The 12836-nt window shown below is 34.5% G+C and overlaps 1 long non-coding RNA gene across 1 annotated transcript in view; it reads left to right on the forward strand.

The window, feature by feature from the left end:
• The first annotated feature begins 440 nt into the window (after window positions 1-440).
• Window positions 441-12836, forward strand: part of LOC132597001 (uncharacterized) — a 109296-nt gene continuing 96900 nt past the window's right edge. The window contains exon 1 of the long non-coding RNA XR_009563283.1: window positions 441-616. This is a non-coding gene — a long non-coding RNA (uncharacterized lncRNA). The remainder of the gene's footprint in view (window positions 617-12836) is intronic.

Raw genomic sequence — 12836 nt, forward strand, 5'->3', positions numbered from 1 at the left:
GATCATATGTTTTTATTCTTCAGTTTGTTAATGTGGTGTATCACACTGATTGATTTGTAGATATTGTAGAATCCTTGCATCCCTGGGATAAATTCCACTTGATCATGGTGTATGATCCTTTTAATGTGCTGTTGGATTTGTTTTGCTAGTATTTTGTTGAAGATTTTTGCATCTATGTTCATCATGATGCAAAAATGTATGTGATACTGGCCTGTAATATTCTTTTTTTTTTTTTTTAATCTTTTTCTGGTTTTGCTATCAGGGTGATGGTGGCCTCATAAAATGTGTTTGGGAGCATTCCTTCCTCTGCAGTTGTTTGGACGAATTTTAAAAGGATAGGTATTAACTCTTCTCTAAATGTTTGATAGAATTCACCTGGACTTTGGTTTGTTTTAAGTTTTTTTTTTTTTTTTTTTTTTTGCAGTATGCGGGCCTCTCACTGTTGTGGCCTCTCCCGTTGCGGAGCACAGGCTCCGAATGCGCAGGCTCAGCGGCCAGGGCTCACAGGCCTAGCTGCTCTACAGCATGTGGAATCTTCCCAGACTGGGGCACGAACCCATGTCACCTGCATCGGCAGGCGGACTCTCAACCACTGCGCCACCAGGGAAGCCCTGTTGTAAGTTTTTTAATCACAGTTTCAATTTCATTACTTGTGATTGGACTGTTCATGTTTTCTGTTTCTTCCAGGTTCAGTCTCGGATGGTTGTACCTAAGAATTTGTCCATTTCTTCTAGATTGTCCATTTTGTTGGCATATAGCTGCTTGTAATAGTCGCTTATGATCCTTATATTTCTGTGGTGTCTGTTGTAACTTCTCTGTTTTCATTTCTAATTTTATACATTCCAACCCTCTCCCTTTTTTTCTTGATGCGTCTGGCTTGACGTTTATCAGTTTTGTTTATCTTTTCAAAGAACCAGCTTTGAGTTTCATTGATTTTTTTTTGTATCATTTTCTTTGTGTCTGTTTAATTTTTTTCTGCTCTGAGCTTTATGATTTCTTTCCTTCTAGTAACTTTGGGTTTTGTTTGTTCTTCATTCTCTAGTTGCTTTAGATGTAAGGTTAGGTTATTTATTGGGATTTTTCTTGTTTCCTGAGGTAAGATTGTATTGCTATAAACTTCCTCTTAAAACTGCTTTTGGTGTGTCCCATATGTTTTGGATTGTCGTGTTTTCATTGTCATTTTTCTCTAGGTATTTTTTAATTTCCTCTTTGATTTCTTCAGTGATCCATTGGTTGTTTAGTAACATATTTAGCCTCCACATGTTTGTGTTTCTTTACAGTTTTTTTTTCTTGTATTTGATTTCTAATCTCATATCGTTGTGTTTGGAAAAGATGCTTGATATGATTTCAATTTTCTCAAATTTATCTAGGCATGTGATCAATCCTGGAGAATGTTCATGTGCACCTGGGAAGAATGTGTACTCATGCTATTGGATGGAATGTTCTATAAATATCAGTTTAGTTCATGTGTTCTAATGCGTCATTTAAGGCCTGTGTTTCCTCGATGATTTTCTGTCCTGATGATCTAAACTCCTTTTTTCCATTTACTGAAGACTATCAGACTCTACAGGAATTCCTTGCTCTAGAGAAATTTGTATTAGCAAACTAAGTTATATATTTTAAGCTTGTAGTAAGGGGAGGGATAATGAAGGCAGATGAAAGCAGTATTCAGCCTGACTAAGGCCAGTGAATATCTCCATAGAATAGTCCTTTCCCAAAGGACACATCAGAATATTGCTTGATGAGCAACAGAATTAGAACAAAGTTGTTGAAGTTTATTTTGGAAAGAAATGATCAAGTTTTGGTAGATGAATCTCTTTGCTTTACTGTATGAAAGTCTGCAAAGTAGAATGGCAATTTGCAGCTTACTGTCTAGGGCAGCCAAAATCTTCACTGGTTCTGTGGATTTATCCTCAATATCTTTATTTTTATGATAATAGTAATAGTAGTAGTAATAACAGTGATAATTCCTACCTTAAAGCATTCTCTGAGGAAGGTATGAGTTAATTTTTTCCTATAAATTGTTATGCTTATAAATTTTGTTATTTTAAATGAGAAAAATAGACTGCTTGTCTAGAATGATCATAATAAGTATAGGAAAAATATTTAAAACTTCATTTTTCTAATTCAACCTTATCCAGTAGAACTTTTTGTGATGATGGAAATTTCTATATTCTTTATGTCCAGTATGGTACCTGATAGCTCCATATGGCTATTGAGCATTTGAAACATGGCTAGTGTGACTGAAAAATTGTTGTTTTAATTTCATTTAAATTTAAACTTGTAGCTACACACTACTTTATTGGACAGTGTAGATCTATTTATATATATTCATTTCTCATTGGGGGAGATTCTGTGAGACCATCAAAGGTGTATCTCCATTTATTCCTTTCTCTGGAAGAGTTTGTGTCAGACCTGTCTTATCTTTCCCTTTAACATCTGGTGGAGTCTACTACCGGACCTATCTGGACTAGATGTTTCTTTGTAGGAAAGATTTTAATTACAAATCATAGTTCTTTAAAACATTATTTATATTTTCTATTCGTTCCTGTACAATTTGGAAATTGAACTTTTTCTGCTGTTTTAAAAATTTCATCTAATAGTTTTAAATGGATTGGTTTAAAATATTTAATAATATCATCTTAGATTCTTTTTAGTAGCCATACATTTTGTAATGATGTTCCCTTCTACTTTTTCCTTTTGAAATTGGTATTGCAAATTCTTTTCTTAATAAATTAGCCACATCAAAATTTTAGCAATTTGATCTTTACAAAGACACAAAAAGAAAAAAAAATTTTTTTGACCCTCTCTTTTACAAGTTTTTAAAAATATGTTTTGTTAATTTTTGCTTCTATTTATGTATTAGGTCTTCCTTCTAATTTCTGTGAGTTATATTTCCTCCCATTTTTCTGTCTCATAGAGGTAGATGATTATATAATTTAATGGAAACTTTTTGTCTAATTAAAGACATTTAGGATCAATTTCTGTCTTAATACATTAGTTTCTGCATCTTATAAATTTTGATACATCATATTACAATTAGTATTTGGTTAATTATTTTCTATTTTCATTTGATTTATACTTTGAGCCATGAATAATTAAGCAGTGGTTTCCTGATTTCCAAGCATGAAATGGTTTACTAGTAATGTTTTTTCTACTGATTTATAGCTTAACTATTCTGTGCTATTTTATGATTCAAGCCTTTGGAATTTGGAGAGATATCTTTTTTGTCTCACAATGTGGGTAATTGTGGTAATTTTGTGCATACTTGAATATGCATCTTTTTGGTCTGGTTGTCTTATTACTAAAAAAAACGTGCTAACATCTCCCATATTGTTATGTATTTGTCTCTTCTCCTTTGAATTATGCTTCTTTTAATTTAGTATTTCTCAATAACTTGTCCTCTTTTTCTCTAATAATGCATTTGGCTATAATGTTTACTTTTCCTAATATTTATGTAGTGGCACCAAATTTTCTTTCATTAATATGTTCACAGTATATAATTTTTCATTTGTTGTTTTTTATTTTTATAGTACTCTGATGAAATTCTTAATGTAATGCTTTAATTTCTTAAATATATGTAGTGCAGTTATATTATTTATTTATTTATTTTTAAGTTCTCTGGCCACGCCTCACAGCATTTGAGATCTTAGTTCCCCAACCAGGGATTGAACCCATGCTCCCTACAATGGAAGTGCAGAGTTTTAACCACTAGACCACCAGGGAAGTCCCTGTAGTATAGTTATTTTAAAGTCTAAGGCTGAATTCTCCATTATCTATACCCATGTAGTTTCTTTATATGTTCTGATTTGTTTTATGATTTACAGTCACAGTTTAGTTTCCTTGTGTGTTGGAATTTTAAGTTGAAATTTTAAAGGTTATTTGAGATTCTCAATTATCCTCCTCTGAACATGGCTGAGATTGGCCACCTGAAATCTCAGATCACGCTAATTCAATAAAAAACTGAGTCAAATTGAAGCTGGAGTTTTATTTTCAGGAAGAATGGTTTATTTCTTATTTAACTTTTCTCCTAGGATTTAGCACTTCAGCTTCCCAGCCAAAGCCTATGGAATGAATAAGGCTTTGTTCAGTTCTCCCCTCTACTTAATGTCGTGTGTTCTGTTCACAGTTTTTTTTCAGCTTATTAACCTGCCAACTACCTGCTATAAGTAGCCAAATATCTGTTGGGGAAAAGGAGTACCAAACCCTGGGTACACATGCATGCATCCTTACTCTCATAGATCTTTGCCTCACAAATTCTTACTTCCTTGAAGATGTCTATTGCCTTCATATATATATATATATATATATACACACACACATATGTGTGTACACATATATACAATACATATGTATGTGTATACACACACACTTAGATACATATATGATACAAAGTTATTCTATTTGTGTTTAAGGAATGTTTATTCTAAACTACTAACTCACTGCTCCAACTTTGCAGGAAGTTGAATCTCATCATTATATTTTAACGCATATTCAATATTTTATTTTTCAATATTTACTTTTTCAGTCAATGACTAGTGTCAATTAAGGTATTGAGCCTCCCTAATAAAGCATAATTTCACTTCCATTTCCTCGTTCCTTTTCTCTTGCTACTATCTGTCAAGGATGTTTGATCAAGATTTTTTTTAGTGATACATATTAAAATACTTTTGTAGATTGATCTAAACATGGTGGGTTTTGGCTCCTTGGATCAACATAAAAGAGAGCCCCTTTGCATTCCCTGCCATATTTCAGAAATGTTCCCTTGCTTATGTTTGAACTGAGACTTCCTTCTATAATCCACTTCTGTCTACTCTTGATCTTTCAGGGGTTCTTTGTGGTTTCTGGTTTACTGAGGATGCCATGAAATTACATACAATCCATGGAATTGTTATAAATATTGTTTTGTTTTATTTTCTGAATGTGAGGGGTGGTATTAACATAAGATCATCATGAATCAGAGCCAGTGTTTAAGTTAAGGCAGGTTTTGTTCTGTTTTGTTTTGTTTTGTTTTGTTTTAGTCATCATTTCTTCAAAGCCTAGAAAACCTGGAACTTTCAAACAATTTTAATCACTACTTTGTATGTAAAATGTAATTTTGACCAAAGAGAGGGCTCCTTTTAAAAATAGAATTATTTTCATGCATTGAGTAAAAGAATTGCTTAGTCTGTACTTGTGAAATACAAAGTGAATTTGGTTATGTTGTGTACATATGTCCATCTGGAATATTTAGTTTCCCATTTATCATAGTAACACACCTCGATTTTCCTATTCATTCAAGCTATGCAGACAGTATTGCTCTTTCCACATAAATATTATTTAGATGTAAGGTTTGATAAATACTTTAGGGATAAGTGATAACAATCTGTTTAAATAACAATGGTACAATCCTTGGATTTATAAATGCTTACTATCAAAGAACATAGAATTATTGATATTACAATGTACCACTTTCACTTTTTGCACATTTAGGACAAGAATAAAACCTTCCAAGTTTTGTATAAAATTTTGATCATTTTATTTTACTGTTGTGGCCTCTCCCATTGCGGAGCACAGGCTCCGGACGCGCAGGCTCAGCGGCCATGGCCCACAGGCCCAGCTGCTCCGCGGCAGGTGGGATCCTCCCGGACTGGGGCACGAACCCGTGTCCCCAACATCGGCAGGTGGACTCCCAACCACTGTGCCACCAGGGAAGCCCCTGATCATTTTATTTTTAACATTATCTACTAAATACAGCATTAGCTGAGATTTTAAAAACAACGCTATGAGAAACCCCCATCCCCGCAAAAATAGTAAGACTTCCACAAGGAGTATCCCAACTTTTGCTGGAAACATGCAGTGTATACATGATGAGCACACATGTATAAAACCAATTTTGTTAATCAATTTGAATGTTGCTACAGGAAAAATAGATAAATATACATAAGGTAATGCCTTGGCTGTGGCTTATTATCACAGACATGTTTTCATTTAGCACAAAATTTTTTTTTTTTTTTTGGTGGTACACGGGCCTCTCACTGTTGTGGCCTCTGCCACTGCAGAGCACAGGCTTCGGACGCGCAGGCTCAGCGGCCATGGCTCACAGGCCTAGCCGCTCTGCGGCATGTGGGATCTTCTCGGACCGGGGCACGAACCCGTGTCCCCTGCGTCGGCAGGCGTACTCTCAACCACTGCACCACCAGGGAAGCCCAAGACATGTTTTAATGAGAAGATTTTAGTTATTTTGCAGGTAAATAACTGCTCATCATAAAATCATAAGCCGTATTTCAGAATCTCATTACACATTTTGGCTTTTGATACTACTTTTTGTATAGGTGATCACAACCGCAAACTTTATGAAAACATTTTATTGTGTAAATACTGTTCATTGTTTTATATTTTTGTGTCATGCATTCATTGTGATTGATTGCTAAATATACTTTTGTAATTATTTTTCAAGAAAGTAGAACTATTTTGACACTGTATTTGCAAAGATTGGCAGTTAAAAAAGTTGTCTTTTAAGTTACTCAACTTGAATAGTCAAACATGTATATGTGAGATATCAGCATCATTATTTTGCCTCTTATAATTACATACTTTTATAGAAAGGTGCATCAATAAACCTTATTAACTAAAATACACCAAACATTCTATTAAGAAAGTTGTCTAATACAGTAGTAATTTTTTCTCTTTTTTCTAAAAATTAAAGAAATAATTTACTATACAAAATCAATATTACTGAGTTGCTATTAAATCTTTAAAACTATAAAAATGGAGGCACTGGATAGAAAGATACATTATTTTGATACATATTTATAGTAGTGCTGTATATGATATATTATTATTGTAAAGTACAATACAAGGGAATACAAGTTGAAAAACAAGGGAAAGTATAGTCACAGCCTCTATAGCCCACTCCCAAACTTGAGAACACAGGTATTCTGGACATATACTCACAAGCTGATGCACAGTAACCCTGCTGACTACAATGGGAAAAGGCTGACTTTAAAAAATTAATTGAAAGTTACACCACATTAAAGATGTGTTGACTGCTCTAATAGGTCTTGTGAAACAGAGAAGCATCTATTAACTCTCCAGTCCTAGTGATTCTGTGTGGGTAGGTTAATGAGATGAAAACCCAGCAGCCAATTCAGAGAAGCAAAAATGATAGGGCTGATGACAAGAGGAAACATTATTTTTCCTTATCTTATTCAATTTTCCAACTAAGTAGTTGGAAATATAGAATACTTCTCCAAGTTTATTTTACAGTTGTGCTAAAAATGAGTTTTCTAGTTTCCAGTAAATAGTTACTAATTTTGTTCATGGTGTCTGTTTTCCCCATTATTTTCCTGCTTTATAATTTAATGCTTAAAGGCATTTTTTAAATAAATGATTATTTCAGTGACTATTCTATTTAAATGTAAGCTACCAGAAGCTAAGAAATGTCAGATTGCTTTGTCTACCGTGTGTGTGTGTGTGTGTGTGTGTGTGTAATAGAGCTTCTGAACTGGAGAATTTAGGGGAAATATATTTTTTCAGAAAATGAAAGCATGAATATTATCTGGACTCTAAATTGGGGACAATATTCACTTCACACCTCTAATATCTCCTAGAATTATCCTTTAAAGTAGATGTTACTAGGTTGCTGACTTTTTTACATAATATTCAGAACAACCCTTGAATTATCATCATAACTGCCAGTGCCAGATGTTCTATGTGCATTTTTGGGCAAGTAAGAATCTCACTGAGCTCATTAAACTCCTGACCAAAATGTTCGTTTTTTACCACGAATCTTGCCAATCCATTAAACCCTAACAATAATTTTGACAGGTACAGCGCTCCAGCTTTGGGCCACTTTATTCAGTTATAATTGTTCCTCTGTGATTTGAACTTTTTCATAAAATTTCTAAATCAATATTTGAATAGATGTGGAGAGCTAAATGTAGGGTATTTGTGTTTGCTTCATTAAAACCAAAGTATTCAATAAAATGCCACTGTACCTTCTTTGTTTTCTTCTTCATACATGTTCTCTACCATGAGAATTTAGACGCTAACTTTTGTTAGCCAGTACACTGTGAGATTAAAAAAAACCCATAGAATTAAAAAAAATTTTTTTCCTAGTATAGCAGGTTTTCAAATTTAAAGTATGTGATTTGTTTTTAATTCAGAGTAGTACACATGTGCACAAGATGGAATTGTGCTCAAACACACTGGCTTTACCCGTACATTTTAGGTACTTGTAAGAAATGTGTAAGTTTCCATATGATACAGTGGTTGAAGGGAAGAGGCACACTCAAAAAGCTTTTCTGTTTCAAATCACAGAGCTTCTCTCTATCTTTGTGACATTTTGGGACTAGTGGAAAGAAACACATTTTGAATCTGGTGGTGTGTAAGTATATATATATGAGTATGTAACACAGGGAATTCTGGTTGATTAGCAGAGCATGCCAGTTTCAAACAGTAAACGCATGAGTGCACCTGTTATTTTGCACAGCAGATTCATGTGTATTTATTTGGAATTTTTTCCAACTTTCTGACATTTGAAATCAAGTAAAAACATGATCAGAAATGATATTTTCATGAGTTGATTGGTTGGATTTTAGGCAGCAAACAGGCTCAATTCTTTTGATTACGTAGGATCTCAAAATGTTAAAAGATGCAATCAATAGGCAAAAAAGATGTTAATCTAGAATGGATAGAGATTTTTAAATAACATTTTTCTGTGAACTAGAAGTGAATCGGCATGTGGAATCTGAATCTGTAATACGGTGGTGCATTTACAGTTGCTGAAGATGTCATACTGGTGATTCCACAGCCTTAATTGGTTTTGATTGGAGAGGAGAGAAGAGAGATAATACCTAGCCAGTCAACAGGTGTCCTTAGGGCAGCCCTCATCAAAATTACTACCATCTCTTTCTGAAGATCAGACTCAGTTCCTTACATATACATGAGGTGGTTCTATTTAATACAATCTATTAAGATCTTGGGGTTTCCTTTACCTTTTGAATTGGAGAGGATTCATTTTTATGATAAATATAACAAGAGTAGTTTGGTGAAGGCAGTCAACTTTTGAGGCGTTCACTTTTTCATGAAATAAGCAAACATTTGAATTCTTCCCATGCCGTGTATCTGCTTCCTATTTTTATGGCAGTTGCTTTTTAAAAGAGTGTCTCTTTTTTTAAAAAAAAGACTGTCTTTTTAACTGCTGTTGTTCTTCTTTTATATCCTGGAGGGAAGGAGAAAACAAGCTCATATTTTTCTTTCAGCTTGGAAAGAGAAAAAATATTCCCCCCAAACAAAAATATTGACAGTCAAGAGGTCCAGAGAATATCAGTAAGCCAGAGCTGTGAAAGACATAAATAAGACTTCTTTTGCCCCAAAGGATGTAAGCAGATATATGCAGTTCGTGCTGCATACTCAATTTTATTTTCCTGGGGGGTGACAGTTCTTAAGGTGACTGACAGAATTTTTCTTTTTCCCCATCAGTACTTTTTTTTTTTTAACATCTTTATTGGGGTATAATTGCTTTACAATGGTGTGTTAGTTTCTGCTTTATAACAAAGTGAATCAGTTATACATATACATATGTTCCCATATCTCTTCCCTCTTGCGTCTCCCTCCCTCCCACCCTCTCTATCCCACCCCTCTAGGTGGTCATAAAGCACCGAGTTGACCTCCCTCTGCTATGCGGCTGCTTCCGACTAGCTATTTATTTTACGTTTGGTAGTGTATATATGTCCATGCCACTCTCTCACTTTGTCACAGCTTACTCTTCACCCTCCCCATTTCCTCAAGTCCATTCTCTAGTAGGTCTGTGTCTTACACTAGATTCTTCATGACATTTTTTTCTTAGATTCCATATATATGTGTTAGCATACAGTATTTGTCTTTCTCTTTCTGACTTACTTCACTCTGTATGACAGACTCTAGGTCCATCCACCTCACTACAAATAACTCAATTTTGTTTCTTTTTATAGCTGAGTAATATTCCATTGTATATATGTGCCAAAACTTCTTTATCCATTCATCCAATGCTGGACACTTAGGTTGTTTCCAACTCCTGGCTATTGTAAATAGAGCTGCGATGAACATTTTGGTACATGACTCTTTTTGAATTATGGTTTTCTCAGGGTATATGCCCAGTAGTGGGATTGCTGGGTCATATGGTTGTAATTTTTTAAGGAACCTCCATACTGTTCTGCATAGTGACTGTACCAATTTACATTCCCACCATCAGTGCAAGAGTGTTCCCTTTTCTCCACACCCTCTCCAGCATTTATTATTTCTAGATTTTTTGATGATGGCCATTCTGACCGGTGTGAGATGATATCTCATTGTACTTTTGATTTGCATTTCTCTAATGATTAATGATATTCAGCATTCTTTCATGTGTTTGTTGGCACTCTGTGTATCTTCTTTGGAGAAATGTCTATTTAGATCTTCTGCCCATTTTTGGATTGGGTTGTTTGTTTTTTTGTTATTGAGCTGCATGAGCTGCTTGTAAATTTTGGAGATTAATTCTTTGTCAGTTGCTTCATTTGCAAATATTCTCTCCCATTCTGAGTGTTGTCTTTTTGTCTTGTTTATGGTTTCCTTTGCTGTGCAAAAGCTTTGAAGTTTCATTAGGTCCCATTTGTTTATTTTTGTTTTTATTTCCATTTCTCTAAGAGGTGGGTCAAAAAGGATCTTGATGTGATTTATGCTATAGAGTGTTCTGCCTATGTTTTCCTCTAAGAGTTTGATAGTTTCTGGCCTTACATTTAGGTCTTTAATCCATTTTGAGCTTATTTTTGTGTATGGTGTTAGGGAGTGTTCTAAACTCATACTTTTACATGTATCTGTCCAGTTTTCCCAGCACCACTTATTGAAGAGGCTGTCCTTTCTCCACTGTACATTCCTGCCTCCTTAATCAAAGGAGGCAGGATCTTATTGGAAATGCTTTCAGTTTTTCACCATTGAGGATGATGTTGGCTGTGGGTTTGTCATATATGGCCTTTATTATGTTGAGGAAAGTTCCCTCTATGCCTACTTTCTGGAGGGTTTTTATGATAAATGGGTGTTGAATTTTGTTGAAAGCTTTCTCTGAATCTATTGAGATGACCGTATGGTTTTTGTCCTTCATTTTTTTAATATGGTGTATCACGTTGATTGATTTGCATATATTGAAGAATCCTTGCATTCCTGGAATAAACCTCACTTGATCATGGTGTATGATCCTTTTAATGTGCTGTTGGATTCTGTTTGCTAGTATTTTGTTGAGGATTTTTGCATCTTTGTTCATCAGTGATATTGGCCTACAGTTTTCTTTCTTTGTGACATCCTTGTCTGGTTTTAGTATCAGGGTGATGGTGGCCTCGTAGAATGATTTTGGGAGTGTTCCTTCCTCTGCTATATTTTGGAAGAGTTTGAGAAGGATAGGTGATAGCTCTTCTCTAAATGTTTGATAGAATTCGCCTGTGAAGCCAACTGGTCCTGGGCTTTTGTTTGTTGGAAGATTTTGAACCACAGTTTCAATTTCAGTGCTTGTGATTGGTCTGTTCATATTTTCTATTTCTTCCTGATTCAGCCTTGGCATGTTGTGCATTTCTAAGAATTTGTCCATTTCTTCCAGGTTGTCCATTTTATTGGCATAGAGTTGCTTGTAGTAATCTCTCATGATCTTTTGTATTTCTGCAGTGTCAGTTGTTACTTCTTTTTCATTTCTAATTCTATTGATTTGAGTCTTCTCCCTTTTTTGCTTGATGAATCTGTCTAATGGTTTATCAATTTTGTTTATCTTCTCAAGGAACCAGCTTTTAGTTTTATTGATCTTTGCTATCGTTTCCTTCATTTCTTTTTCATTTATTTCTGATCTGATCTTTATGATTTATTTCCTTTTGCTAACTTTGGGGGATTTTTTTGTTCTTCTTTCTCTAATTGCTTTAGGTGCAAGGTTAGATTGTTTATTCGAGATGTTTCCTGTTTCTTAAGATAGGATTGTATTGCTATATACTTCCCTCTTAGAGCTGATTTTGCTGCATCCCATAGGTTTTGGGTTGTCGTGTCTCCATTGTCATTTGTTTCTAGGTATTTTTTAATTTCCTCTTTGATTTCTTCAGTGATCACTTCGTTATTAAGTAGTGTATTATTTAGCCTCCATGTGTTTGTATTTTTTACAGATCTTTTCCTGTAATTGATATCTAGTGTCATAGCGTTGTGGTCGGAAAAGATACTTGATACAATTTACATTTTCTTAAATTTACCAAGGCTTGATTTGTGACCCAAGATATGATCTATCCTGGAGAATGTTCCATGAGCACTTGAGAAAAATATGTATTCTGTTGTTTTTGGATGGAATGTTCTATAAATATCAATTAAGTCCATCTTCTTTAATGTATCATTTAAAGTTTCTGTTTCCTTATTTATTTTCATTCTGGATGATCTGTCCATTGGTGAAAGTGGGGTGTTAAAGTCCCCTACTGTGAATGTGTTACTGTCTATTTCCCCTTTTATGGCTGTTAGTATTTGCCTTATGTATTGAGGTGCTCCTATGTTGGGTGCATAAATGTTTACAATTGTTAAATCTTCTTGGATCGATTCCTTGATCATTATGTAGTGTCCTTCTTTGTCTCTTCTAAGAGTCTTTATTTTAAAGTCTATTTTGTCTGATATGAGAATTGCTACTCCAGCTTTCTTTTGGTTTCCATTTGCATGGAATATCTTTTTCCATCCCCACACTTTCAGTCTGTATGTGTCTCTAGGTCTGAAGTGGGTCTCTTGTAGACAGCATATATGTGTGTCTTGTTTTTGTATCCATTCAGCCAGTCTGTGTCTTTTGGTGGGAGCATTTAATCCATTTACATTTAAGGTAATTATCG

The sequence above is a fragment of the Globicephala melas genome, chromosome 3 (assembly GCF_963455315.2).
Source record: "Globicephala melas chromosome 3, mGloMel1.2, whole genome shotgun sequence".
Taxonomy (NCBI): Eukaryota; Metazoa; Chordata; class Mammalia; order Artiodactyla; family Delphinidae; genus Globicephala; species Globicephala melas.